The 27,515-nt window shown below is 43.1% G+C and overlaps 1 protein-coding gene and 1 non-coding gene across 2 annotated transcripts in view; both read right to left on the bottom strand.

The window, feature by feature from the left end:
- The window catches only part of sdk2b (sidekick cell adhesion molecule 2b), a 435,742-nt gene that overhangs the window by 342,247 nt on the left and 65,980 nt on the right, over positions 1-27,515 (bottom strand). The gene's annotated exons all lie outside the window — the stretch shown is intronic.
- Positions 5,499-5,572, bottom strand: trnav-uac. Its single transcript has one exon. It is a non-coding gene; the product is annotated as a tRNA-Val (tRNA).

Here is a 27,515-nt window from a genome sequence, read left to right as displayed (position 1 = left end):
TTCAAATAATTTAGAAAAGTAGGCATTTTTTGGGATCTATATTCAAATAGTTGTAGTCACTTACAAAGTAACTATTTATTCCCCTGTAAAAATATACTGAACAAAAATATAAATGCAACATTTTCATTGATTTTACTGAGTTACAGATCATATGAGGAAATCAGTCAAATAAATAAATTCATTAGGCTCTAATCTATTGATTTCACATGACTGGGAATACATATATGCATCTGTTGGTCACAGGACCTTGTCACAGTATTTTTGTGCATTCAAATTGCCATCGATAAAATGCAATCACGTTCGTTGTCCGTAGCTTATGCCTGCCCATAACATAACCCCACTGCCACCATGGGGCACTCTGTCCCCAAGGTTGACATCAACAAATCGCTCGCCCACACGACGCCATACATGTGGTTTGCGGTTGTGAGGCCGGTTGGACGTACTGCCAAATTCTCAAAAATGACATTGGAGGTGGCTTATGATAGAGAAATGAACATTACATTCTCTGGCAACAGCTCTGGTGGACATTCCTGCAGTCAGCATGCCAATTGCACGCTCCCTCAAAACTTGAGGCATCTGTGGCATTATGTTGTGTGACAAAACTGCACATTTTAAAGTGGCCTTTTATTGTCCCCAGCACAAGGTGCACCTGTGTAATGATCATGCTGTTTAAGCAGCTTCTTGATATGTCACACCTGTCAGGTGGATGGATTATCTTGGCAAATAAGAAATGCTCACTAACAGGGATGTAAACAAATTTGTGCACAGAATTTGAGAGAAATAAGCTTTTTGTGCATATGGAACATTTCTGCATATGGAACACATCTTTTATTTCAGCTCATGAAACATGAGACCAACACTTTACATGATGTGTTTATATTTTTGTTCAGTGTAGTTACTTTCCACAAAGCATAGCTAAAACTATAGTTATCCCAGGTCTGATAGGGTGAGATCATAGCAACTGTACCAACCAACCAACAGGTGCAACATATATGGACAGAGAGACAGCTGGAAGACTGTGACAGAGATGGTAAATGTGTGTGTGTGTGCATGTGTGCTCGTGTGTGTGTGTGTGTGAGAGAGAGAGAGAGAGAGAGAGAGAGAAAGCAACAGAGACAGAAAGAAGAAAAAGACAGAGAACGTGCTCATGCATAAAGGAAAAGGTGAGAGCGTAAGAGCAGAAGGTGTAAACCGCAGACAGCCACATTACACATCTTTTCCAATGTGAGACAGAGAGGAGAGAACAGGGAAGAAAAGAACACCCAATTCTGTTCCAGGAGGTCAGGAGAAGTGTCAGGTTTTAATTCCATGTGCAAAGAGCATTGTCTGCAACACAGAGACTGCCTGAATGTTAGATGGCCTAGAGTCAGCGGAGGAGGAGGAGGAGGAGGAAGAGGAGGAGGAAAGAGAGACATTTCAACTGCGGTTGAGGGGGGAATAAGTGTGGTGACTGCTGGCCATATGGCTGGGTCACACTAATGAAGGGCGCAGTTCTGTACAGTACGGAGCAGAAATGTCTGGGTAGTGGGTAGCTCAGGCCCCTGTCTGCCTGGCCCCCGATGTGTTCTATTCTGGGCTGATTGGACCAAAGCAGATGCGGAGGGAGAGCGTTCCATTGTGTGTGTGTGTGTGTGCGTTGGGGGGATCACAGTAGAAAGGGTTATGCCATGGCTGGGGAGATCAGGTTGCAAAGCTAGGATCTCTCTATGGCCCTATAGCCAGGCCACATTCCTCAGCCTTGGCTAATTTAAAGCACATCTGTTTCCTTGGCTGGCTGTCAGTCTCTCACCAGCAGCACTCACACCTTTCCAACCCATTCCCCTAGCGTATAAAGCCAAGACTCATTACTACCATTCTCTCTCTATTCATATCTCTCTCTCTCTATCTCTCGCTCTCTTTCTCTCGTTATGTTCCTGTCTGTATCTTCCCCATCTCCATCTTTCATCCCCAGTCTCTTCCCTGATCCCTCTCTGATTGTTATCTCTATTCATGTCTCGCAAAGCCAAGCATCCTCTATCAGAGAATACATGCAGATGTTAGCGTTTGACATCATTAGCAAACAGACACACGCACGCACACACACACCAACTAAGAATGAAACAAAACCAGCAAAAACTTCATCATCTTTGGCATGACACACTAAGAGGAAAAAAGTCCAACTATGTTTTTGTCCCCTGCCTATGGACAGTTTGTAACCTAGTAACATAGTAGTCCATTAACAGCCATCTATTAAGCACACTGTTTACATTGTTCATTAATATGCAGAAGTGAATCACCACTGATAAAATACATAGACACAAACACACTGCTATTCAGACCTGTCTATGCTGATTAGCCTTCTTCTGTTCTATTACTGTATCCAGCGTGAGTAATTAAGATAATTTGTCCAATTATGTCTCTGGTTTATACTGGTATTGTTTTGTACAACGACTAATGATTGCGTATTGTCTTCTTATTTTTCTTTATTTTTCTGTTCTGTTTTTTACTTGGTTGCTGTAAACAATTACAAACATGACATGAGACAAGATGCTAAGTGTTCCGTGGTTATTTCAGCGTTGAGCAAATTGAGGCGAGACACGTGTTATCACATACAGCAGAAGCCCCTGGGGGCAGCTAGCAACACTCAGAGGAGTGTGAGAGCATAGCACGGCATGGTCATTTTTTGAAATCGGTTGATTTGTACAGCTCTGAGGGCAAGCATACTGCTACTTAATGTACATTAAACTCCAGTTATAACTGTTATTGCTTTCACCATGAAGATGAAAGAAACAGGGATTCATCCCAATAGAGTATAGTTATGGTCTTCATTAACAAGCAACCTGTATTGACAACAGCACATTTCAAGAGTAGTTATAAGTAAATAGTTCTACATAGCACCACAAAGCACCATTATGGCACACTATTTGCACCCATCCTAAATGGAACCCTAGTCCCTATCTAGTGCACTACTTTTGGTCAAAAATAGTGCACTATATAAAGGGTGACATTTGGACGCACACAATGACAGTGTTGAAAGAGCGGAACGTCCATCCAGAGGTTAGCCCAGTTCACCAGGGAGCAGTCTGTAATTGACTGGGAGTAGCAACATTCCACTACTGTTAGACTCAGACTTTAACAGGAGCATCCAGGGGCTCAGAAATCTCAATGAAAGGTCTCTCCATAACACTACAGGGAGCTGACCCTGTCCATCTGAAACCACTACCTCACACCACTAGGGATTACACACACACAACCGTACACACACACACACATACACACACACACACACACACACACACACACACACACACACACACACACACACACACACACACACACACACACACACAACAACCCCCTCCACCACTCTGAGACATATTTGGATTGCGGAGGGGAGGGAATTAATAAAAAGTATAGAGAATTTAAAAAAGCAGCTTAAACCAATCAGGTTGTTCAAAGACATGCCCTAATGAAAACACATGCTTTTAGTTTTCCACCCTGTGTCAAATCAATCAATTAAGATCCAACACAACTAAGCTGCCAAGTTGTGCAAGTAGTTGTTTGTGATTCTTCACGCCTCCTGTTCTCAATAAACAACAATAAACCTGACTAACAACGCACAACGCTCTCTCACTAACAATCGTTTTTTTTTCTCTCTCTCGTTTAGATTTCAATTTGGAACGTCAGCCCTACAAGCTGTTTTTTGGGGGATTCACCCAATGGATAAAAATGTGCCACTGTTTCAATACCTTCCACAGAGCATGGGAGTGTTGTTTTTGAAGAGGATGGATAACGAAGTATCAAAACATCTCATGAAGATCTTAAAAGGCCCTCCACAACACCCTCTGATTGATTCTTCGTTTGTCCTAGATATTTTATTTTCATTCCTTCAGCCGGATCTTCAATTATTTATCTGTCTTTTTCTTATTTTCTGGCTTGTTTTCTTTCCCAAATGAACACATTTACTTTAGGCAGCTTAGGGGAAGAGAGAGAGAGAGAGAGAGAGAGAGAGAGAGAGAGAGAGAGAGAGAGAGAGAGAGAGAGAGAGAGAGAGAGAGAGAGAGAGAGAGAGAGAGAGAGAGAGAGAGAGAGAGAGAGAGAGAGAGAGAGAGAGAGAGAGAGAGAGAGAGAGAGAGAGAGAGAGAGAGACGGTAGAAAATATGGCGGACATAATTTCTTTCTCCCCTCTCATGGTTGTCTCATAAAACATTTTAATTAAGGCAGTTTCATTAGTCAAAGCATCAGCATGATAAATATGTGTGGCTACTGTGTCGACACAGAGTAATTTACATGAGTTTACTATTAGATGGGCTTGTGGTTCTGTCTTAAACACATCTGTAACCTGGGAAGAGTAAACCCCCATTGAAATGTTGATTACAAGTATAATTGCCGCAAGTATATTTAAAAGCAAAACAAACAAATTAACATTAAGTCATAAATGCATGTTGCATGGGAGGAATCAATTAATGTTGCTCCGTCCCAAATGGCACCCTTTTCCCTACATAGGTCAAAAGTATTGCACTATGTAGGGAATAGGGCGCCATTTGGGACGGACTATGTGTAAATAGGGAATTGATTGTTATGGTTGCCGGGAGAAGCATTTCTCACATTTTCACGATTAATTGCTGTTCTTGTCTTTTTTTTAAGAGCATGGGCGTTATAATTACATATTTATAATCTAGTGTTTGAATAACTAAGACATCTCTCCATGCTACTCCATGCTACTCCATGCTACTCCATGCTACTGTAGCCTACTTAATAACATAATGCTATTTAGATACGGATCCATAGAGTTCCTAAACAGCAAGCTACATATTGTGTAAGAAGTAAGTAGTCTAAAAAACAAAAGGGCAATTGGGCATCAATCAAAAAATATATAGGCTAAATTACAATTCTGAGAGAAAGGGTACTGCTATATTCAAAAACGTGACTATTTCATTTTTAGTCATTTAGCAGACGCTCTTATCCAGAGCAACTTACAGTTAGTGAATACATATATATATATATTTTTTTTTTTCATACTGGTCCCCCGTGGGAATCGAACCCACAACCCTGGCGTTGCAAACGCCATGCTCTATCAACTGAACTACATCCCTGCCGGCCATTCCCTCCCCTACCCTGGACAACGCTAGGCCAATTGTGCGCTGCCCATGAGTCTCCCGGTCGCGGCCGGCTGCGACAGAGCCTGGATTCGAACCAGGATCTCTAGTGGCACAGCTAGCACTGCGATGCAGTGCCTTAGACCACTGCGCCACTCAGACTGTACCTTCAACATTCATAACCACTGTTAGACCTCATCAATAATCCAATCATCTAGCTTTCACTGAAAACAGATAAGCTCTCCCTGTCCCATCGACAATGTGATTTGGGGCTTAAGCAAGCAAATAATGACAGTTAGATAGATAGCCAATAGCTGGTTGATTGATATTTCCACTTCAGCTGCGTTTACATTTTAGTCATTTAGCAGACGCTCTTATCCAGAGCAACTTACAGTTAGTGAGTGCATACATTTTCATACTGGTCCACCGTGGGAATCGAACCCACAATCCTGGCGTTGTAAGCACCATGCTCTACCAACTGAGCTACACAGGACTAGGTGTTCACTGTGGAGTTACTGATATGAACAAAGTCTGCCTTGATTGCTAGTGAGAGCTTGCTAAGCAGTTAATGTACAAGGATACTATTCTGAGGTTTTATGGTTGCGAAACACCTTTTTCTTTGTTTCCCATGTTTAAACCCTAATGATCCAACCTCCCAAAACATGTTTTCCAGACTGTATTCAAATGTATACTTTTTCTCATGAAACGTGACAGTCTTGTAATAGTGTACTGGTAATCCACATTACGGATTCAACCACATTAAAGGTGAAATAAAACATTCCCCAAATCCTGTCTGGGAACACTTGAGTAAACTCAATGAGAGACAGGAAGCCTACTCTCTCCAGAGCGAGCTGCCCAGGAATCAGCCGCCGTGTTTTAAGAGGAAACAAACCCACAGGGAGGAAATATCTGTGTCAGAGAGCATGGCCGGCCGGCCCCTGAACATGAGAGGTTGAGAGGGGGGTCGTGAAGGGCCCTTCCATGTGGTGTCAGCAGGGGCCCTGAGGAAGGAGGAAGGGTGTGTTTGTGTGCGTGTGCGCGCTGCTTTAACGGTGCTTTAACACGGGCCCCGGGGACTGACCCTATCAAGGCTATCATGTGACTGAACATCGGGCCTTGAAAGAGGTAGGAGAAGGAGGGTGGACTGGCCCACTGGACAAGGCTACTGTGGAGACAGGCAGGGACAGGGGTGTAGCCTGCAGTGTGGGGTTGTTGGAGGTATGGTTTGAATTAGGAAGAGGAGGAGGAATGTTGGGGTAGTGGCCGCCTGCAGAGGGAGAGAGGCAGGGACAGACGGACATATCAGAGAGAGGCAGGGACAGACAGACCAAAGGTGCCGATCATGGGGATGGCATGTTTAGAGTAACAGAAGTCACAGAGGGTGAGAGGAGGGGGTCAGGGGGGTTGGGTAAAATGAGAGGCCCTTTGTGTCCCCTGATGGTGGGATCACAGAGGGTTAGAGAGCATCAGAGAAACACAGCACCACAATAATACCCCAGCTGTTGCCAGTGAACAGGCTGTTGACGTGACGACCGCAGGCTGCTCCGGGTTCGCCAAGGGCCCGACAGACACGCTGGGGTGATGGAAGGGCGCAGAAGAGGGGGAGAGGTTTCTATGGTGCCTGCCCCCCCCCCCACAACCAACATTCCCCATTTGGCATATCATGCCACATGGGGCCTGATATTGTCTCACACTCTGATGCACGGAGCCAGGGACTCTCTCCAGAGACATCCTCTATGGCTCTCTCTGTAAGAGTATGGCACTACAAACATCATGGTCACAGGTTCAATTCCCACAGGGATCACACACTGTACACTAACTAAAACAGCATGTCAACGACTCTCTCCAGAGACTGGCTTTGTCCTCTCATCATGCCAGGCTTGCCACTATTACAATGTACACATTCTCAATTGTATAAGACATTAAATGGAAGGCCTTTAGAGTACAACAGCAGGAAAGTGGTTGGACTGTAAGAGCAGAGCAGATCAGAGATGACTAAATCAACAATATAGAATACATAAAATCAAATGTGTGGCTGGGTCGCTGTGAAAATGGTGTCTTTATAGATAGAGAGAGGAGAACCCAGGGGAAAAGAGGAGGGAAATATATGGAGGTGAAGATAAATAATAATAATTTAAACTGGAAATATAAAAATATAATGAAATAGAAGTGATATGTGGCCAGGGTAAATTCCAGGAGACAGCAACTCATTCGGGCCCCTAGAGTCTATGAATTTATAATGCCCCTCACACACACCTCAGGATGTCAAGTGTATGAGGGAAAAATCTGAGCCAATTTCTGTCAATGCACACACACAAACACACACGCCAGAGCCCTCCACCACTCTCTGCCCTTCCCCTTGTCCCTGTTGTAAATCCTGTGGATGGCTGGCATCTGGCATGCTGTCTATCCTAATCCCCTGTTGGGAAATGGGTGGCATTTACAAGTCAAGTTGTAAGGCATAGTAATTCACAGATAGAAGTTGTCTATTTATGTCTCCCAAATGGCACCCTATTCCCTACATAGTGCACTACTTTTTACCAGATCCCTATGGGCCCTGCTCAAAAGTAGTGCACTTCAAATGGAATAGGGTGCCATTTTGGACTTGAACGCTGTGCTGGATGTTATGCTGCAGTGTGAATGCCTGCCTGCCTTCAGAGAACTGCCAGGGAACTGCTAGGAGAGAGAGACAAGATAGAGACTTGAATCAAACTACACATAGATTACCAATATGCTTGAAATCTTGACTCATTCTATCCATTGACCTCATTCAATCAAAATTTGAGCAGGTTTCCAGTAGAGGCCAAAAATAATTATCTCTTGGGGCAGGAACTGATGTTTAATTGACATTCTGATGTCTCTTATCCCTTTATTTACATCCCCTTCATCTCTGCGCACCCTCTCTTTATGTGTGTATGGGTATGTGTGTCTGTGAATATGTGTGTGCGTACGTGTTTCTGTCTCTGTGTGTCTGTCGGTGAGTTAGTGTGTATGTCTGTGTTTCTGTCTGTGAATATGTGTGTGTGTGTGTGTGTGTCTGTGTGTGTGTGTGTGTGTGTTTGTGTGTATGTCTGTGTTTGTGTGTGTGTGTGTGTGTGTGTGTGTGTGTGTGTGTGTGTGTGTGTGTGTGTGTGTGTGTGTGTGTGTGTGTGTGTGTGTCTGTGTGTGTCTGTGTGTGTGTGTATGTCTGTGTGTGTGTGTGTGTGTGTGTGTGTGTGTGTGTGTGTGTGTGTATGTCTGTGTTTGTGTGTGTGTGTGTGTGTGTGTGTGTGTGTCTGTGTGTGTCTGTGTGTGTGTCTGTGTGTGTGTGTGTGTGTGTGTGTGTGTGTGTGTGTGTGTCTGTGTGTGTGTGTGTGTGTGTGTGTGTCTGTGTGTGTGTGTGTTTGTATCCCCGCATGTGTCCCATCTGCCCTGGAGAGGCTTTTGTCTCCAGGGATGTGGCTCTCCCTCTCTTGTCAACAGAACCTGGCAAATGTGTCTGATCTCTTGATTTAGTTTCAGAGCAGTGGACTCATCTTTTTTTGACAACACTGCATTTTTATTCACTCAGACTACCTTCACACTACCGTCACAAAAAGACCATAAAACATAAATAGGTTGCAGAATTGAATCTATATTTTATAGAAGTAACCACCTTGGTTAGAATAAAAGAGTCTCAGTGACTTTGAAGCGACTTTCTAACACTGTTGTTCTCAAGTACTTCTGAACATGAAAGTCTTCTCAAAGGTTTTAAAGAGTTGCTGTTAATACTTCAGGATCACTAAGCTTTTGTGAATCAGCGTATAAGTGGCAGAGCTTCATTAAGAAGAATGTGGAAGGGAAGATTATAACAACCATGGTATTCTAATAAAGTCAGTGGGGGACAATAATGAAGTTCATGAGAGAAACTGTAGTAGCAAAATGGGACAGATTTAGAGGAAACCACATGGAAACCACATGTCCACTCAGGACTTTGTGGTCTCCCTCTCTTTCTCTCTCCCATCCTCCTCCATCTCTCCCTACTATCCCTTCCTCCTCCATCTCTCCCTACTATCCCTTCCTCCTCCATCTCTCCCTCTCTTTCCCTACTATCCCTTCCTCCTCCATCTTTCCCTACTATCCCTTCCTCCTCCATCTTTCCCTACTATCCCTTCCTCCTCCATCTCTCCCTCTCTTTCCCTACTATCCCTTCCTCCTCCATCTTTCCCTACTATCCCTTCCTCCTCCATCTCTCCCTCTCTTTCCCTACTATCCCTTCCTCCTCCATCTTTCCCTACTATCCCTTCCTCCTCCATCTTTCCCTACTATCCCTTCCTCCTCCATCTCTCCCTCTCTTTCCCTACTATCCCTTCCTCCTCCATCTCTCCCTACTATCCCTTCCTCCTCCATCTTTCCCTCTCTTTCCCTACTATCCCTTCCTCCTTTATATCTCCCTCTCTTTCCCTCTTATCCGTTTCTCCCTCTCTTTCCCTCTATCCCTCTCTCCTCCATCTCTCCCCCTCTTCTCTGCTGCTCATACCGTGCTCAAAGGGGTGAGGGTGAGCCACGCCCAGCCTCCAGCCAGACATCCAGTCTGCCCTGGGTTAGTGGTGAGGCCGCCTGACTATATATGGAGATGTAATGTTAGGGTTGAGCCTTCACCCCCTTGTAAGGTCTCAGGGACAGAGGCCTCAAAACCAACACCAAGCCTAAAACAGCTCATAAAACCCCCACTTCCTTACTTAAACAGCCCAAAAGATTATCATAATCCAAAACAATGCAACACTATGCAGCATAATGAATCAAGGAATTTGGAATGTAGCCTATTATGAAAATGTGTGTTATTTTTCACTGTTCACTTTTTTCACTGCCATTTGTTAGGAAATTAGTCCAGGCTACACAGACATTCTACTTTATCATAGAAACTGTTTTTTGTTCAAATTAAATATTTTATACAGCCATAAAACTCCCCTGTAGCCACGTGTTAATTTATACATCCACAGCCAGGAGCCAAAGGTTAGTCCAATTAAAACCTTTCAAATTGAATCAAAAGAGGAAATCGATGATTCAACAGCGGACGAGTTTTCAGCATTATCAAGCTAATCGCTAGATCAACCACATCAGCATATGCATTCAGCACCTTAAATCAGTTTACAATGATGAATAGGTTGGTTGGGGACTGCAGCTGGTGGCTCCTGCCGCTGCCACTACTGTCCCTCCATGTCTTTTTTGTTTGTCTCTTTATCCGGGGTTGATCGGTTGAGGCTGGTGTTTTCTCCACATGGCTGGTTAGGTATTTTGGCCAGAGGAGAGGAGAGGAGGTGAGGGTTAGTGGAAGGGAGGAGAGGAGGGGAGGGTTAGGGGAAGGGAGGGCACAGGTATGGGTGGTGTAGGAAGTGGAGGGGAAGGGCAGGTGGAGTATGGTTAGATTAAGTTAGGTTAGAATGGGTTAGGTTAAGTTAGGTTAGAATAGGTTAGGTTAAGTTAGGTTAGAATAGGTTAAGTTAGGTTAGAATAGGTTAGGTTAAGTTAGGTTAGAATAGGTTAGGTTAGGGATTTTATTTTTATTTTTTAGGGTATGGGGTAGGGTAGGGTAGTGGGTAGGGTAAGTTAGGGTAAGTTAGGCAAGGTAAGGTAGAATAGGGTAAAATAAGGTAGGGTAGTGGGTAGGGTAGATATTGTGGGCTAATGCAATCGGTCCAGTTGGACCTCCTGTATTTCATACAAACACAATCAGTCTACAAGTGTGATTGCCACCGCAGAGTCCCTCGTTATGGATAGATAAACAGACGATTGAGCCAAAGCAGAACTGCGGACAACATGGTGATTATAGCAAACTGCCCTAGGGTGTGATAGGAATCAACAGCTTGAGGGTTTAAAACCCGCAGGAGGCTCCTAGTCCCAGTCCCCAGGCATGAAAACAGAAAATAAAAGCAATAGATTTGTGGAGAACAAGTGAGAAGTGATGTAGTCGAGCATAGAGTGCAGAGTGGGCTTGTAATCACAGTGCACAATAGCTTTGCTGTTGTGACTGTGAGTGTCCTGCCCATCTCCACTGTTAGCATTCTGTTCCTCCTGGTTAGGCTGCTCTAAAGGGTCCTTCAGACTCCCTCCGATGGGGTTCACCTTAACTGCTGATGCTGACTGACTCACACAGTCACACGCTGGTGTCACACCAAATGAAAGATAGGCGGATGGTGAAACACTGGAAGAGGCAGTAAACAGCAGGCCATTACCTTGGCTTTCGTCACTACTACCACTACTAATGTCCTCAGGAGATACACGGTCCACAGGCCTCTCTCCCTATTGGCCAAGGGGCTTGTTTTCACAGGCTGATGGGTGGGGTAAGCAGCTTTAGGGTAATATAGGTGGGATCAGTGCCTGATCCAGAGTGCACAGTAAAGGCTTATTTACACCTCCTGGTGGGAGCCTAAATCAGACCATATGGAAGGTTTCTTACCCTGGAGGGCTGGAGGGATTCCTACCAGTGATGTAGCGGTAAAGAAATGGGTGGGTAAACGCTGATTGCCGTTTGCGGGGAGTAAAGTAACACTCCTTATACTTTCAATGAATTTCTCTGCTAAAGATGGGTAAACGCTCGTGTTTACATGCATTTATCCTCCACTACACCACTGATTCCTACCCTAACCTCCACCCGGTCCTCCACACTGCTCGACTCCCTACCTTACCTCCTCCCTCCCTACCCTGCCCTCTTTTCCCTGAACTATCCTAGCCCACCATATCGAAACCTAACCCTACTCCACCTGGCTCTCCACTCTGCTTCACTCCTTACCTTATCTAATTCATTCCCCCTCATCTCCCATAGGGCTCTGGTCAAAAGTAGTGCACTATGTAGGGAATAGGGTGCCATTTCAGATGAAAAACCAGAAGCCTCTATGTGAGCTTCCAATCAGAGTAATGGGCTAACTATCGCCCCTGTACCCCAGAATAGTATAGTAGTACTCTCAAACAGATTGACAAATCAGACTAATGCATTACTTCCGCCCCCTCCGATCCCAACCTTGCGCCTTCTGGATTGTGAAAACCACAGCCCAATGAATTAATGATTAAATCAGTTATTATACTGCTCTGCCACTTTCTTCACAGAGAGAGGGAGAATTCGATTGGGACTTTCAAGCTGTATATATCAGGCATATCTGCGCCTGTATATGACTCTCGCATTGACCCAGCAAACCAGCATATTGAGTTAATGAAATGGGGCTGTGTTGTCGGCTGGAGTGGACAATTTATCTGGCTGAATGTCTATCTCATAATACCCCCTGGTTATATTGCCCTGTGAAAGAGAGAGGTAGAGATTTTTCTCAATGTTGCTCAATCAAGAAACCATTATTAAAAGAGGGATTTTCAAGTAAGCGCTTAATTTAAATGGTCCTTGGTCTATCAATCCATGAACTTCAACACTTAAGGCCATACACATTATCTTTATTTTTTTATTTTTTTTGTGAGACGATTGAGCAAATAAAATAAATACAAAAGTAGACCCTCTTGTTAAAATACTATAGCAACTTTAGTTCAACACCTAGCAACGTAATCAAGAGATGTTATCCTCTTGGGGAGGATAACATAGGTATAACTCAGCCATAATCCCAGAGGAAGTTGTGTATCTCTTTAGTAGCTTGAGGTATAATTTTTGCTCTAATAGTGAAATTTTTATATTTTTCAGTAATTTTTTATTTTATGAAGAGGGGCATCCGGTAAATATTGAATTGGATTTCCCCATATTTCATAGGACTATTGCACTTCTCCTAACTAGCATGTCCCATTTCCACTTTTCAATAAAACCATCTTGATGAGCTCTAAGGTCAATGGAACCAATAGCACCTGATGCAGTGAGATGCACCAGGTGACACTCTTACTCCTCTACCTCTCGCCCTCCTCCCCTACACCCTCTACCTCCTCTCATCCTCGTCCTCAACCCCACCCTCCTGCCCCTCCCCCTCACCCACCTCCTCCCTGCTATTTGTCCAAAAATAAAGTCCCACACCTCTGTGACAAATGCTCTTTAACTGGTGACAGAGATGGTCAGTTTCCGTCTTAGAGGGACTTCCAGGGTCCACTGGCTCTCATGGCACTAATTCCACCTCGGTAGTTAATTGCTCATCAATGTGGTCATTGCTGTATAAAGCCATCCTAGACGCTGTCTGAGCCTGAGCTGGGGCTGCCTGGGAAATACTCCCTGGCTAATTGAAAGGTATCTCTTAATGGCTGCATGACCAGGCACTCAACATCTGGAAACGTGATGTCTGACTCCTAGCCTTGCTGCCTCTGACTGCATGCAGTCGTCCGTGTCAACCAAGACAGCAGGACAGCAGGCGATGGAGAAGCCAAATGAAATGCTCTTTTCATGGAATGACTGGTTAGTTACAAAGGATCAGATATCAAAACCTAATCTAAAAGGTTACCCTGCCAAAGCTTAGCATGATGGGTTTATAGTCAGAGTCAGAAATACAGAATCAAAGTCAGACTTATAGAATTAGAGTCAATCTGAGGTGTGGGGTAGATGTAAACACAGACAAGGGTTATCCCTCTTAACCCATTACACACCCAAGGACTTCAGTATTCTGATGAAGAAGAAACGTGTGTGCGCGTGCATGTGTGTGCGTATGCGTGCATGCTCACAAAGATACCATAAGGGGACCATAAGATGGTCAAGAATCCAACAAAATATTTCATGTTCTATTTACTTTTAACAAAACCCTCAGGTCCACCGTTTCCCCAGTCAAGGTCACTGAGCATTCCCCCAGAAATAATGGCTTCTTAGAGGGAGCAGTGGAACTCTGCCAGGCCTATTTGTCCATGGGCCGCACAAATGGCCTTATCCTTTATTCTTCTTTTAACATTAAATACGGTTTTCTTTCTTCCATCTTCCCCATAAATGTTTCAGCTTGTGGAAAATGAGTCACACTGTGTGACTTTATCAAGGGAAATAGTCAGATGTGAGGGAGGAAGGAGGACTCTTGTGTTGGTTCAAATGAATTGTGTGACAATTTAGCACCAACAACCATGAAGTGTAACATGAAACACAACAGTAACACATCAGTAGTACATGATATGTAACATAATAATATTGCGTGCTTCCTCAAAGGAAGCCACAGGCAGACGTCCATTAGACTACTATGGCTGCTGTTTTTCATTTTCGACATCCTCAGTCTCTGTTTTCTCCACCTCCCTTACATGTTTGTATAGTATGTCATGCTGAAAGCAAATACCACCCACCTCTGGTTGTGGCAATAAACAAATCAATATTATTCTTAACCTGTTCCCCACACCTTCCTCCCCCTCCTACCACCCTGGTCACAGTCTCAATCCTAATCCCACGTTACAGACATTTTGGTCATTTTCATTAAATGGGATTACGTCCCAATCTTCCCAATCTGCAGAGCAATAATCTGTTGTGTATTTTAATTAAACAATATTGAGCTAAAAGCCTCACTGAGCTGAGCCTCTGAAACCTCCCTGGCCACTTAAAGTCCATAAGGACAACTCCAGCCCAACACAGCCCCACCGCACACAAACACACAGCCACAGTTATGTACACACACACAGACACACACACACACACACACACACACACACACAGACACAGACACACACACACACACACACACACACACACACACACACACACACACACACACACACACACACACACACACACACACACACACACACACACACACACACACACACAGACACACACATCTCAGTCCTTGTGAACAAATCCTGCCAGTTATAGTGGGACAACAGTGGAGATATCTAGCCTAATCTACAGGGCCATGACCTAGCACACAGGGCTGCTTTGAGCAGCTCAACCCCCATCGATTTTCTATACATCACAATGTCTAACCCCCACCCCGACATACACACACACGAGCGCATGCACACGCACGCACGCACACACACACACACACACACCTATCCATATGTGCTCTATCCCAGTGTCCCTAAGCTTGTTAGAATGCAGAGTCCATGTGCAGACATATGCATACAGACACACACGGAAACACACACACACATACACATATACACACACACAACGCTCATTACCACTGACAGAGACAGAGCAGTTGCACACAGGTGTTGTGTTTAATCTATGCATGTTGTGTTTTTACAAATTAACGTATATTGAAGCAGCAGGATCCACAGAACTAATTGATGGCTAAAATCAAATTAAAATCAACTAAATTAATTGCATTGGACCAGATACCTGTCAAACAGCCCAACTAAAATGGTGGCATCTGTTGGCGTAGTCTCACTATTCATTAATTTTAATTAATCTTATTGACTCCTTAAATTCCTCTTTGAATCTGTCTTCACCAGTCCTGTCATCCCTGGGGTGATTCAAGATGTTCTGGTTGAGACTCCTTAATTAGAGGAACATCTGTAGTCGTCTCAAAGTAGGAGTGATGATCTAGGATCAGGTCTCTCCCTGTCCATGTAGTCTCATTCATTATGATCTAAAATGCTAAACTGATCCTAGATCAGCACTCCTACTTTGAGAAGGTTTATGAATACATGCCCCGGTTGGTGTAAAACTGGAGCACACAAGCTAGCGATGCTCTTTCGAGGTGTCTTCTTTGTTGGTGATATTTTAACTGGATTGTCAGTCATTCTCCATTCCACCACCACCGGATGGAATGGCATGGTGTCTTATTGTGGTTATAGTGCTAGTGCCGCAGATATATGCCAACCCAGAGATGGCAGAACTTTCAAACAAGGGAGGGATGTTGACTCTGATCTCGAGGGAGCGATCTCTTCCTAGGGTGTTTTCAAACATAGTTTTGAGCTATAGTTCGAATGAGAGTTTCACTATTTGTTACATTGTATTATTTGGTCCGGTTGGTTTCACATTGCCAAATGTCAAACGTACAAAAATGTCTAAACAAAGCCACGTGTCCATGCAAGTTGTTTGTTTATTGGACAAAAATCTATTTATGACGCATCACTTTGGTCTTCCAACAATATGCGGGAGGAAACAGCACAATAGCCACTCTAACAGCCACGTGAATATGCTACATTCAGCAGCATTCAGTGCTACATTCAGCAGCATTCAGTGAGCTCCAAAAGTATTGGGACAGTGACACATGTGTTGTTGTTTTGGCTCTGTACTCCAGCACTTTGGGTTTGAAATGATACAGTGACTATGAGGTTACAGTGCAGAATGTCAGATTTAATTTGAGGGTATTTTCATCCATTTAACCATTTAGAACCGTTTAGAAATTACAGCACTTTTTGTACATAGTCCCCCCCATTTTAGGGCACCAAAAGTATTGGGACAAATGCACTTATAACTGTATTGAAGTAGTAAAAAGTTAAGTATTTTGTACCATATTCAATTAATACATCAAGCTTCTGACCACAAATTTGTTGGATGCATTTGCTGTTTGTTTTGGTTGTGTTTCAGATTATTTTGTGCCCAATAGAAATGAATGGTAAATAATGTATTGTGTCATTTTGGAGACCCTTTTATTGTAAATAAGAATATAATATATTTCTAAACACTTCTACATTAATGTGGATGCTACCATGATTACGGATAATCCTGAATGAATCATGAATAATAATGAGTGAGAAAGTTACAGACGTACAAAAAAAAAAAAATGCTAACCTCCCCTGTTGTAATTGTAATGGTGAGAGGTTAGCATGTCTTGGGGGTATGCTATTTGTGCCCTCAAATTAAAGCTGACAGTCTGCACTTTAACCTCATAGTCATTGAATCATTTCAAATCCAAAGTGCTGGAGTACAGAGCCAAAACAACAAAACATTTGTCACTCTCCCAATACTTTTGGAGCTTACTGTATATCCCCGGTATAGCCCCCGTCTCGCCTAATCAGTCTCAAGTTATGATGCTGCATGCATTTCATCAAACGCTTGCAGTCAAACAACCAATAATAATGCGCGACTCCGGTTATTTTCCAGTGTTTGGTCCATACTGCATTCTCAGTACGAATTGAATCGGACCGAGACCACCCTTTTGAGCGAACCACGGTGTGTTGTTTAGTGCGTTCCCGAGTGCGGATAGAGTGTTCACACCAGTCCAAACTAACCAAACTAAGGGGTTAAAAGCTGCACCAAACTCATTTGGTGTGACAGTCCCTTTGGTATCCCCTTGGTGTCCCCTTGGTGCTTACTCCCTCTCCCTCTCTCTCTCCAAAACCAGCTTTTCCTCCCACATACCCACTCAAGTGAGTCTTAAGGTTTTTTTGTCTGATCGATTTAAACTGGCTTAAGAAAAAAGGTATCAGAATTGTAAAACAGCGTACCTATTTAAATTCAGATCTATACTTTTGATGACCATCTGTTGAATTTGAGAGAGAGAACATTGTTTCTGTGTAGAGAGAACAGGTTATTGTGTGTGTGTGTGTGTGTGTGTGTGTGTGTGTCTGTGTGTGTGCGTGTGTATGTTGATTCCCACTCGATGGATGGTAGCTCCATAATCCCATTAAGATTCACAGAGAAGACATTTTGTCTTGTTTAGAATGGCTTTTGATTTTCTCCTCCTGTCTTTGTGTTTAATGAAGAAAGGTTGAACGCTGAGGCTCGTTATTGACGACTATCGCCACTGCAAAGCTTTCATAAATATTGAACTCTCTTTGTTTATTATATAGTACTGGCATTTCCTTAGAGACATTTGTCAAAGTGTGGTCATATGATAATTGGAAAGTGGCCCACACGTCGATGGAGAGAGTGGTGTGTGTGTGTGTGTGTGTGTGTGTGTGTTTGTGTGTGCATGCACATGCATACGTGCGTGGGTCATAATATAACCTCTGTTATTGAGCACTGCGACCCAACAACTGCTGAATAAATCAAATCAATCAAATTGTATTTGTCACATGCTTCGTAAACAACAGGTGTAGACTAACAGTGAAATGATTACATACTTCCCAACAACGCAGAGAGAAAAAATGAGAAATAATATAAAAATAGGAATAAATACCCAAGGAGTAACGATAACTTGGCTATATACACGGGGTACCAGTACCAGTACCAGTCGATGTGCAGGGGTACGAGGTAATTGAGGTAGATATGTACATATACAGTGGGGAGAACAAGTATTTGATACACTGCCGATTTTGCAGGTTTTCCTACTTACAAAGCATGTAGAGGTCTGTAATTTTTATCATAGGTACACTTCAACTGTGAGAGACGGAATCACATTGTATGATTTTTAAGTAATTAATTTGCATTTTATTGCATGACATAAGTATTTGATACATCAGAAAAGCAGAACTTAATATTTGGTACAGAAACCTTTGTTTGCAATTACAGAGACCATACGTTTCCTGTAGGTCTTGACAAGGTTTGCACACACTGCAGAAGGGATTTTGGCACACTCCTCCATACAGATCTTCTCCAGATCCTTCAGGTTTCGGGGCTGTCGCTGGGCAATACGGACTTTCAGCTCCCTCCAAAGATGTTCTATTGGGTTCAGGTCTGCAGACTGGCTAGGCCACTCAAGGACCTTGAGATGCTTCTTACGGAGCCACTCCTTAGTTTCCCTGGCTGTGTGTTTCGGGTCGTTGTCATGGTGGAAGACCCAGCCACGACCCATCTTCAATGCTCTTACTGAGGGAAGGAGGTTGTTGGCCAAGATCTCACGATACATGGCCCCATCCATCCTCCCCTCAATACGGTGCAGTCATCCTGTCCCCTTTGCAGAAAAGCATCCCCGAAGAATGATGTTTCCACCTCCATGCTTCACGGTTGGGATGGTGTTCTTGAGGATGTACTCATCCTTCTTCTTCCTCCAAACACGGCGAGTGGAGTTTAAACCAAAAAGCTCTATTTTTGTCTCATCAGACCACATGACCTTCTCCCATTCCTCCTCTGGATCATCCAGATGGTCATTGGCAAACTTCAGACGGGCCTGGACATGCGCTTGCTTGAGCAGGGGGACCTTGCGTGCGCTGCAGGATTTTAATCCATGACGGCGTAGTATGTTACTAATGGTTTTCTTTGAGACTGTGGTCCCAGCTCTCTTCAGGTCATTGACCAGATCCTGCCGTGTAGTTTTGGGCTGATCCCTCACCTTCCTCATGATCATTGATGCCCCACGAGGTGAGATCTTGCATGGAGCCCCAGACCGAGGGTGATTGACCGTCATCTTGAACTTCTTCCATTTTCTAATAATTGCGCCAACAGTTGTTGCCTTCTCACCAAGCTGCTTGCCTATTGTCCTGTAGCCCATCCCAGCCTTGTGCAGGTCTACAATTTTATCCCTGATGTCCTTACACAGTTCTCTGGTCTTGGCCATTGTGGAGAGGTTGGAGTCTGTTTGATTGAGTGTGTGGACAGGTGTCTTTTATACAGGTAACGAGTTCAAACAGGTGCAGTTAATACAGGTAATGAGTGGAGAACAGGAGGGCTTCTTAAAGAAAAACTAACAGGTCTGTGAGAGCCAGAATTCTTACTGGTTGGTAGGTGATCAAATACTTATGGCATGGAATAAAATGCAAATTAATTACTTAAAAATCATACAATGTGATTTTCTGGATTTTTGTTTTAGATTCCGTCTCTCACAGTTGAAGTGTACCTATGATAAAAAGTACAGACCTCTACATGCTTTGTAAGTAGGAAAACCTGCAAAATCGGCAGTGTATCAAATACTTGTTCTCCCCACTGTATATGGAGCCATTTTGACCGGCGCTATGTCATCTTTACTCTCCTCCTATGCCTTTCTGTACTACATTTGCTATATTTACCTGCAGTTTGACAAAATCATACTCGTCCATCCATGGCCCTAAACTAACAGTAATCCTGCAATGTTCTCCAGTCTCTCCAAAATGGCACCATTTTCCCTATATAGTGCACTACTTCTGACCAGGGCCCATAGGAATCAGTTCAAAAATAGTGCACTATGTAGGGAATAGGATGCCATTTGTGACAAAGCCTCAGAATTTAATGTTGTAGTGCTCTTTACATCAGAAAGTAATTTAATTTGGCATGTCATTCAATAAGCAAGTGATTTACTGGAACTAGCCTCTCAGCTGATTGATTTACATCTTGAAGAGGCCACTTCCTATAGAGAGAGAGAGAGAGAGAGAGAGAGAGAGAGAGAGAGAGAGAGAGAGAGAGAGAGAGAGAGAGAGAGAGAGAGAGAGAGAGAGAGAGAGAGAGAGAGAGAGAGAGAGAGAGAGAGAGAGAGAGAGAGAGAGAGAGAGAGAGAGATAGAGAGAGACCTCCAGGCTGTTGACTGAGGAGGCAGGGGACCTGCTATGCCATGCCCAGTGGAACATTCCAGAGAGTGAGAGGAAATGTACCTAGTGAAGGGTCCTCTAGATAAGCCTCTAAGTGGTGCTTGAACCCAGCACGTACGCTACCTACCATATTATTAGCTTTGTGTCCTGCAGGCACAAACCGTACTCGGTTAGAATAGACACAATTCGATTCACGAGATACATTCCCAAGGAGCTTACTCTTATGTTATAGGATGAGAGAACATTGGCCATGCAGTCCACGTTAATTTACCCTAGCTGTTATTGATGGTGAACATAGAAGTTAATTACCCAACTGTTCCATACACTCATTAATGACAAAGCTTTCAACATTTCATTAATTTCATTCTCTATGGAGAAAATGACATTGACGTGGTTCTATTATATGGATGGAGTACTTACGTCAGAGAGACTTGTGCTTACCTCTCAGGACATAACAACGTTTAACGCCATTATCTCTCTGCCGTGCCAAGGTGGAAGACATTGAAAAAAGTATTTCATAAGAAAGGAATGCAAACAACTACGCTTTAGCCATACAATGTCTTAATAAAATGGAAAATAGTGCTTCAGGATAATACAGTATTTTACATTTAGATTTTAGTCATTTAGCAGACGCTCTTATCCAGAGCGACTTACAGTATTACGTGTAATATATCATTATTGCTACACTGTGATAGACAGTTCTATACAGTACGTCAATACCATTGACCCTGAGCTGGAGTTGAAACTCTACAGACTTATTATTTAGCACTTTAGACTATTTACCATTGATTATTCTTGGAAATAAACATCCTCTCTCCTCGTTCCACTGCTTTGTTTTTCAATAAGATATCATGGCTTTCGAAACCTGGCATGGGTGTATTAGGCACCCATTGTATGCTTCTTGACAGTTGCCCTATAATCCACTAATAGGAGGACCAGTACCATCTCAGTGCCAACCGACCCGGCCTGGACACCAGAGTGCCCTTATCTCTATGGGTGCTTTGCAAATGGCACCCTATTCCCTATATAGTGCACTACTTTTGACCAGAGGACTACTGGCCCTTTTCAAAACTAGTGCACTTTATAGGTGATAGGGTCCCATCTGAGACGTAATCTATCAAACAGAGAGACAAGTGTGATATGAGGCCTAATCATGAAGAGTCCTGTCTTGGGGACGCCTGGCCAAATCAAGTTAGGTGGCAGCTGGGTAGAAGCCTGATACTTGATGTGTTAGTCACAGCTGTCCCCTCCATATGGGACTACATAGATTCTAGAATCTCCCTGCCATTCTTGGTCTCCTCTGACACATAGGGAAGTAGAAAACTCTGGCCCCCTTCCTTCCACAGATTGGAGGGAAAGGGAGGGAAGAGGGAAAAGGATGGAGGGGAAAGGAAAGAGGGGAAGGGATTGGAGGAAAGAGAGAAGAGGGTGGCAGGAAAAGGAGTGGGAGAAGGAGGAGGGTGATTCCAGTTAATTTGTGTATTTATTTATTGACAATTTTAATTAATTTTTTATTTGTTTAACCTTTATTTATCCAGGTTAGTCTCATTGAAATAAAATATATTTTTCAAGAGAGACCTGGTCCAATCGAGACAGCAGCAGAGGGGAGCAACAGGGACTTCAGCCACTCTCCCTCTGGTAGGCTGACAGTACGATGTAGAGGGTGTTAAAGTGATCTGGTATGGAGTTTTAGAGCGAGTTATGGCATAATACACGTTTTTAAGATATGTAACTTTCAAAATACAGAAATCATCCCCTTTGATGCATTTTGCATCATATGTTGCTGCGTTTTGATTACTGTATTTTGAAAGTTACATATCTTAAAAACTTGTATTATGGCATAACTCGCTCTAAAACTCCATACCAGATCACTTTAACACCCTCTACATCGTACTGTCAGCCTACCAGAGGGAGAGTGGCTGAAGTCCCTGTTGCTCCCCCCTGCTGCTGTCTCGATTGGACCAGGTCTCTCTTGAAAAATATATTTTATTTCAATGAGTCTAAGTAAAACATTTTGGGACTATGTCAACAATGGACTAATGAAACGAATACCAAAAGATAGTTTTCCTTTAAAGCAAGGCAAGTGGTGTTGGTAAAATACAGCAGTTATAGGTAGCATATGTGTGTGTGTGTGTGTGTAGGTGACTAGGCCGTTGTGGTTGGGCTGAATCCATTCTGAGCTCTAACAAGGCAGCCTAATCCCACTGATCCCATCTATTTCTCCTCAGTCAGCTGTTTTCCCTGCAGCCCTGACAGACTCTACAGGCTCTACACTAGGCTACCAATGGAGAAAGCTGTGCCCCGTTCACCCTCTCCGTCTCCCTCTCTCTCACTTTTTTTCTCTCTTCTCTATCTCTCTCTCTCTCTCTCTCTCTCTCTCTCTCTCTCTCTCTCGCGCTCTCTCCCTCATTTCCCTCTCCATCATCCACTGGGGTGGGATTGTTGCCTCGTTAGGGATAGGCCCCGCCCCTCATTAGAACCCCTGCAGGGCCCCTGCTTGGATGACCTCAGAACAACCCTCCACACACACACACACACACAGAAATAAGCTTCTGTCACTGCATGATGGAATTGCAGTAATGATGATACGCTGCTGCTATCAACATTTTTTCTCTTCCTCTTCTATGTGTGTTGATGTTATTGTCGTTTATTTCTCTGTCTCTCTCTCTTTCCGCGGGTCAGTAATGCCAATACACCACGTTTTGTTTCTTTGTCATGCTCCAGGCATATCTCTCTTCTCTCTATCTCCATTATTTCCTACCCCCCTCTCTCTCTTCTCTCTTCTCTCTTTGTCTTTTCTCCCTCAAGGATTTTCCAGGTTGCTGTTATCATCTTTTCTTATCCACATCTTCCACATGTTATTCTGCCTTTAAGAATTTCAATGCATTCCCATGGTTTCAAACGAATCTGCTGTGTTTACCTGTGTGCCTGTCACTGTGTCGGCCAGGGATGGTCATGGTCTGTCCATCTATACGTTCTCTTACAGGTGGGAACAACGTATGAGGGCTTAAATCTTTACCTTTTGGTTATACACTGAGTGTACAAAACATTAGGAACACCTTCCTAATATTGAGTTGCACCCCCTTTTGCCCTCAGAACAGCCTCAATTCGACGGGGCATGGACTCTACAAGGTGTCGAAAGCATTCCACAGGGATGCTGGCCCATGTATTTAAAAAAATAAAAATAATAATAGGGGGTAGATCAGCTTTAATATTGCAGATAGATTGTAACTTCCATCAATGTAATTGATCACTTCCAATCCCCCATGTTTTTTTTTCTCTCGCATAAATATATATACATACATATATACATATACATACATACACATACATATACACATACATACATACATATAAATACATATACATACATATATATCATTTTTAAAAATATATTTCCCTTTATTACTTTCCAACCCCACCACCCCTTCCCTAATTGGAGTAAACTAGTGAACAGCAATGCTTAGGCCTCTACTTCCAGATTATACATATTATATACATTTTATGGACACAGTCAATTTTACAATAATTCTATTTTGTTTGTTTTTACTCCTGAACTTCCTCTACCCTCAACCTCTCCGATCATTTTCATGATGTCCATCCGGTTTGCTTCTATATGCCATATCTTTCTAACTGTGCTCTTTCACAAAAGCTCTCAACCTATAACCTATTTACTTATTATGGACACAGTATGCTTTACATTACTTAACTTGTTGTTATTAGTTGTTGTTAGTTGTTATTAGTCCCATCCTTCAACTCCATTCAACACCACCCATCTATCTCTTAACACCATCCATATTGGATTTCTATTTGCCATATATTTTTCAACTGTACTGCAATGTTTTACAAAAGTTCTGAACCCTTCTATTCTCATTGTTTCTACAGATTGTAAATTGAACATAAACATTTTTGCTAAAAGTATTATTATATTATTGATCGATTGACTATGACTTTTCAGATCACCCAGTAGTGCTATCTGCAGGGTTAGCTCCAGGTAAATATTGCAATCTTTTAGCCATTCCTGGGCCTGTGTCCAAAAACAAGCTACAAATGGACAGTACCAAAATAAATGATCTAATGATTCTGTCTCTTCGCAGCAAAATCTGCAGAGCTGGGAAGATTGTATCCCCATATAAATAACATTATATTGGTAGCAAGAATTTTGTATAATAATTTAAATGGAAAAATTCTAAGTTTTGAATCCGGCGTCGTTTTGCGTATCAGTTCATAAACACTATGCCATGGAATCGGTATGTCAAAAATTTCTTCCCAACTATTTTGCAATCTATATGGGACGGCTGTCAATCCTTTGGTCCTTAAATGAAACTGGTATACTTTTTTATTTATCACAATTTCGTTTAACCAATTAAGTTCCTTAATTTTTCCCCCTTCCACTTTCCTCTTCCATTTTTGCGGTAATGCTGCAATTATTTGGTTGTAATTTTGGGTAGAGCAGACATTTCCATATGTTTATGTTAGCTGCGTGTGCGACATAACTCCACCAGTTCTACCCATGATATCATTTACGAAGATTATACCTTTTTTAAACATTTTTAAACATGTTGGCCCGTGTCAAGTTGGCTTGACGTCCTTTGGGTGGTGGACTATTCTTGATACACACGGGAAACTGTTGTGTGAAAAACCTAGCAGCGTTGCAGTTCTTGACACACTCAAACCGGTGCGCCTGACACCTACTACCATACCCCGTTCAAAGGCACTTAACTATTTTGTTTTGCCCATTCACCCCATGAATGGCACACATACACAATCCATGTCTCAATTGTCTCAAGGCTTAAAAATCCTTCTCTAACTTGTCTCCTCCCTTTCAACTACACTGATTGAAGTGGATTTAACAAGTGACATCAATAAGGGATCATAGCTTTCACCTGGATTCACCTGGTCAGTCTATGTCATGGAAAGAGCAGTTATTCCTAATATTGTGTACACTCAGTGTACACTGTCTACTCTATACTAGGCTATGAAGTCTGACAGGCATACAGTTCTGACACACTTGATCACAGGAATGCACATACAAAGCCCTTATTTAAACCTGGTTTGACAAACTACAGAGACCCCTTTTTGTTTACAGGATCAAAACACTCTTGGCTTAAAGGCTGTTCTCAGGTTTGAGGTTTGTTCGAACAGAGCCAGCGTGTTAATGCTGTTTAATAGCTGTCTTTGTGCTGCCCCCCGCCGCACGCTCTCTCTCTGTGTGATGCTTCCAAATAGAGACATCAATTGGATTTTTCAGGCTACACTACATAGTGCTTGACACATGAAACAAGCACAAGCCCCTCTCTCTCGGACAGAATAAAATACAAGGCTTGTTTCCTTCCACAGCTGTCTCGTGATTACAAAATGCGTGACTGTCATATAAACAATGGTGCCATTTTCCTGTTTAGGTTTTGAGTATGTTAAGGAGGTTAGACACAAAGCAGATCTCTAAGTGGTGGCATGGCGATGATGTTTTCTCTAAGTGATGGTGGCGGTGATTTTTTCCTCTCATCTCTAGGCCTAATGTACGGACCTCAGCACAGTAACTTTGAACATTGAACAACAGCTCTGTATTGTGTTGTTTGCCCAGATAAGCAACCTGTACAGTACATTCCCAACTGATGAAATAGCTTAAAAGACATGAAGCAATGAGGGAGAATGGTGGCGGGGGTGAGGGAAAGGGAGAGGGAGAGGGAGAATGTGAGGGAAGGGGGGGTTGGGGGGTTGAGAGAGAGAGAGAGTGATAGATAGATAGATAGATAGATAGATAGATAGATAGATAGATAGATAGATAGATAGATAGATAGATAGATAGATAGATAGATAGATAGATAGATACACTGCCTTCTTAAATTATTCAGTATGACTTTTTCCAAATTTTGTTACATTACAGCCTCATTCTAAAATTGACTGAATTGTTTTTTTCCTCATCAATCTACACACAATACCCCATAATGACAAAGCAAAAACAGGTTTTTTGAAATTGTTGCTAATTTATTAAAAAATAAAATATTACATTTACATAAGTATTCAGACCCTTTACTCAGTAGTTTGTTGAAGCACCTTTGGCAGCGGTTACAGCCTTGAGTCTTTTTGGGTATGACACTACAAGCTTGGCACACCTGTATTTGGGGAGTTTCTCCCATTCTTCTCTGCAGATCCTCTCAAGTTCTGTCAGGTTGGATGGGGAGCGTTGCTGCACAGCTATTTTCAGGTCTCTCCAGAGATGTTTGATTGGGTTCTAGTCCGGACTCTGGCTGGGCCACTCAAGGACATTCAGAGACTTGTCCCGAAGCCACACCTGCATTGTATTGGCTGTGTGCTTAGGGTAGTTGTCCTGTTAGAAGGTAAACCTTCGCCCCAGTCTGAGGTCCTGAGCGCTCTGGAGCAGGTTTTCATCAAGGATCTCTTTGTACTTTGCTCCATTCATCTTCTCCTCAATCCTGACTAGTCTCCCAGTCCCTGCCGCGGAAAAACATCCCCACAGCATGATGCTGCCACCACCATGCTTCACCATAGGGATGGTGCCAGGTTTCCTCCAGACGTGACGTTTGACATTCAGGCCAAAGAGTTCAATCTTGGTTTCATCAGAGCAGAGAATCTTGTTTCCCATGGTCTGAGAGTCTTTAGGTGCCTTTTGGTATACTCCAAGCGAGCTGTCATATGCATTTTACTGAGGAGTGGCTTCTGTCTGGCCACTCTACCATAAAGGCCTGATTGGTGGAGTGCTGCAGAGATGGTTGTCCTTCTGGAAGGTTCTCCCATTTTCACAGAGGAACTCTAGAGCTCTGTCAGAGTGACCATCGGGTTCTTGGTCACCTCCCTGACCAAGGCCCTTCTCCCCCGATTGCTCAGTTTGGCCAGGCAGCCAGCTCTAGGAAGAGTCTTGGTGGTTCCAAACTTCTTCCATTTAAGAATGATGGAGGACACTGTGTTCTTGGGGACCTTCAATGCTGTAGAAATTTTTGGGTACCCTTCCCCAGTTCTATGCCTCGACACAATCCTGTCTCGGAGCTCTACAGACAATTCCTTCGACCTCAAGGCTTGGTTTTTGCTCTGACATGCACCGTCAACTGTGGGACCTTATATAGACAGGTGTGTGCCTTTCCAAATCATGTCCAATCAATTGAATTTACCACATTTGGAGTCCAATCAACTTGTAAAAACATCTCAAGGATGATCAATGGAAACAGGATGCACCTGGGCTCAATTTCGAGTCTCATAGCAAAGGGTCTGAATACTTATGTAAATAAGGTATTTCTGTTT

The sequence above is a fragment of the Coregonus clupeaformis genome, chromosome 31 (assembly GCF_020615455.1).
Source record: "Coregonus clupeaformis isolate EN_2021a chromosome 31, ASM2061545v1, whole genome shotgun sequence".
NCBI classification, from domain to species: Eukaryota; Metazoa; Chordata; class Actinopteri; order Salmoniformes; family Salmonidae; genus Coregonus; species Coregonus clupeaformis.
The sequence above is the reverse complement of the archived record's forward strand: the minus strand, read 5'-3'. Positions and strand labels throughout refer to the sequence as shown.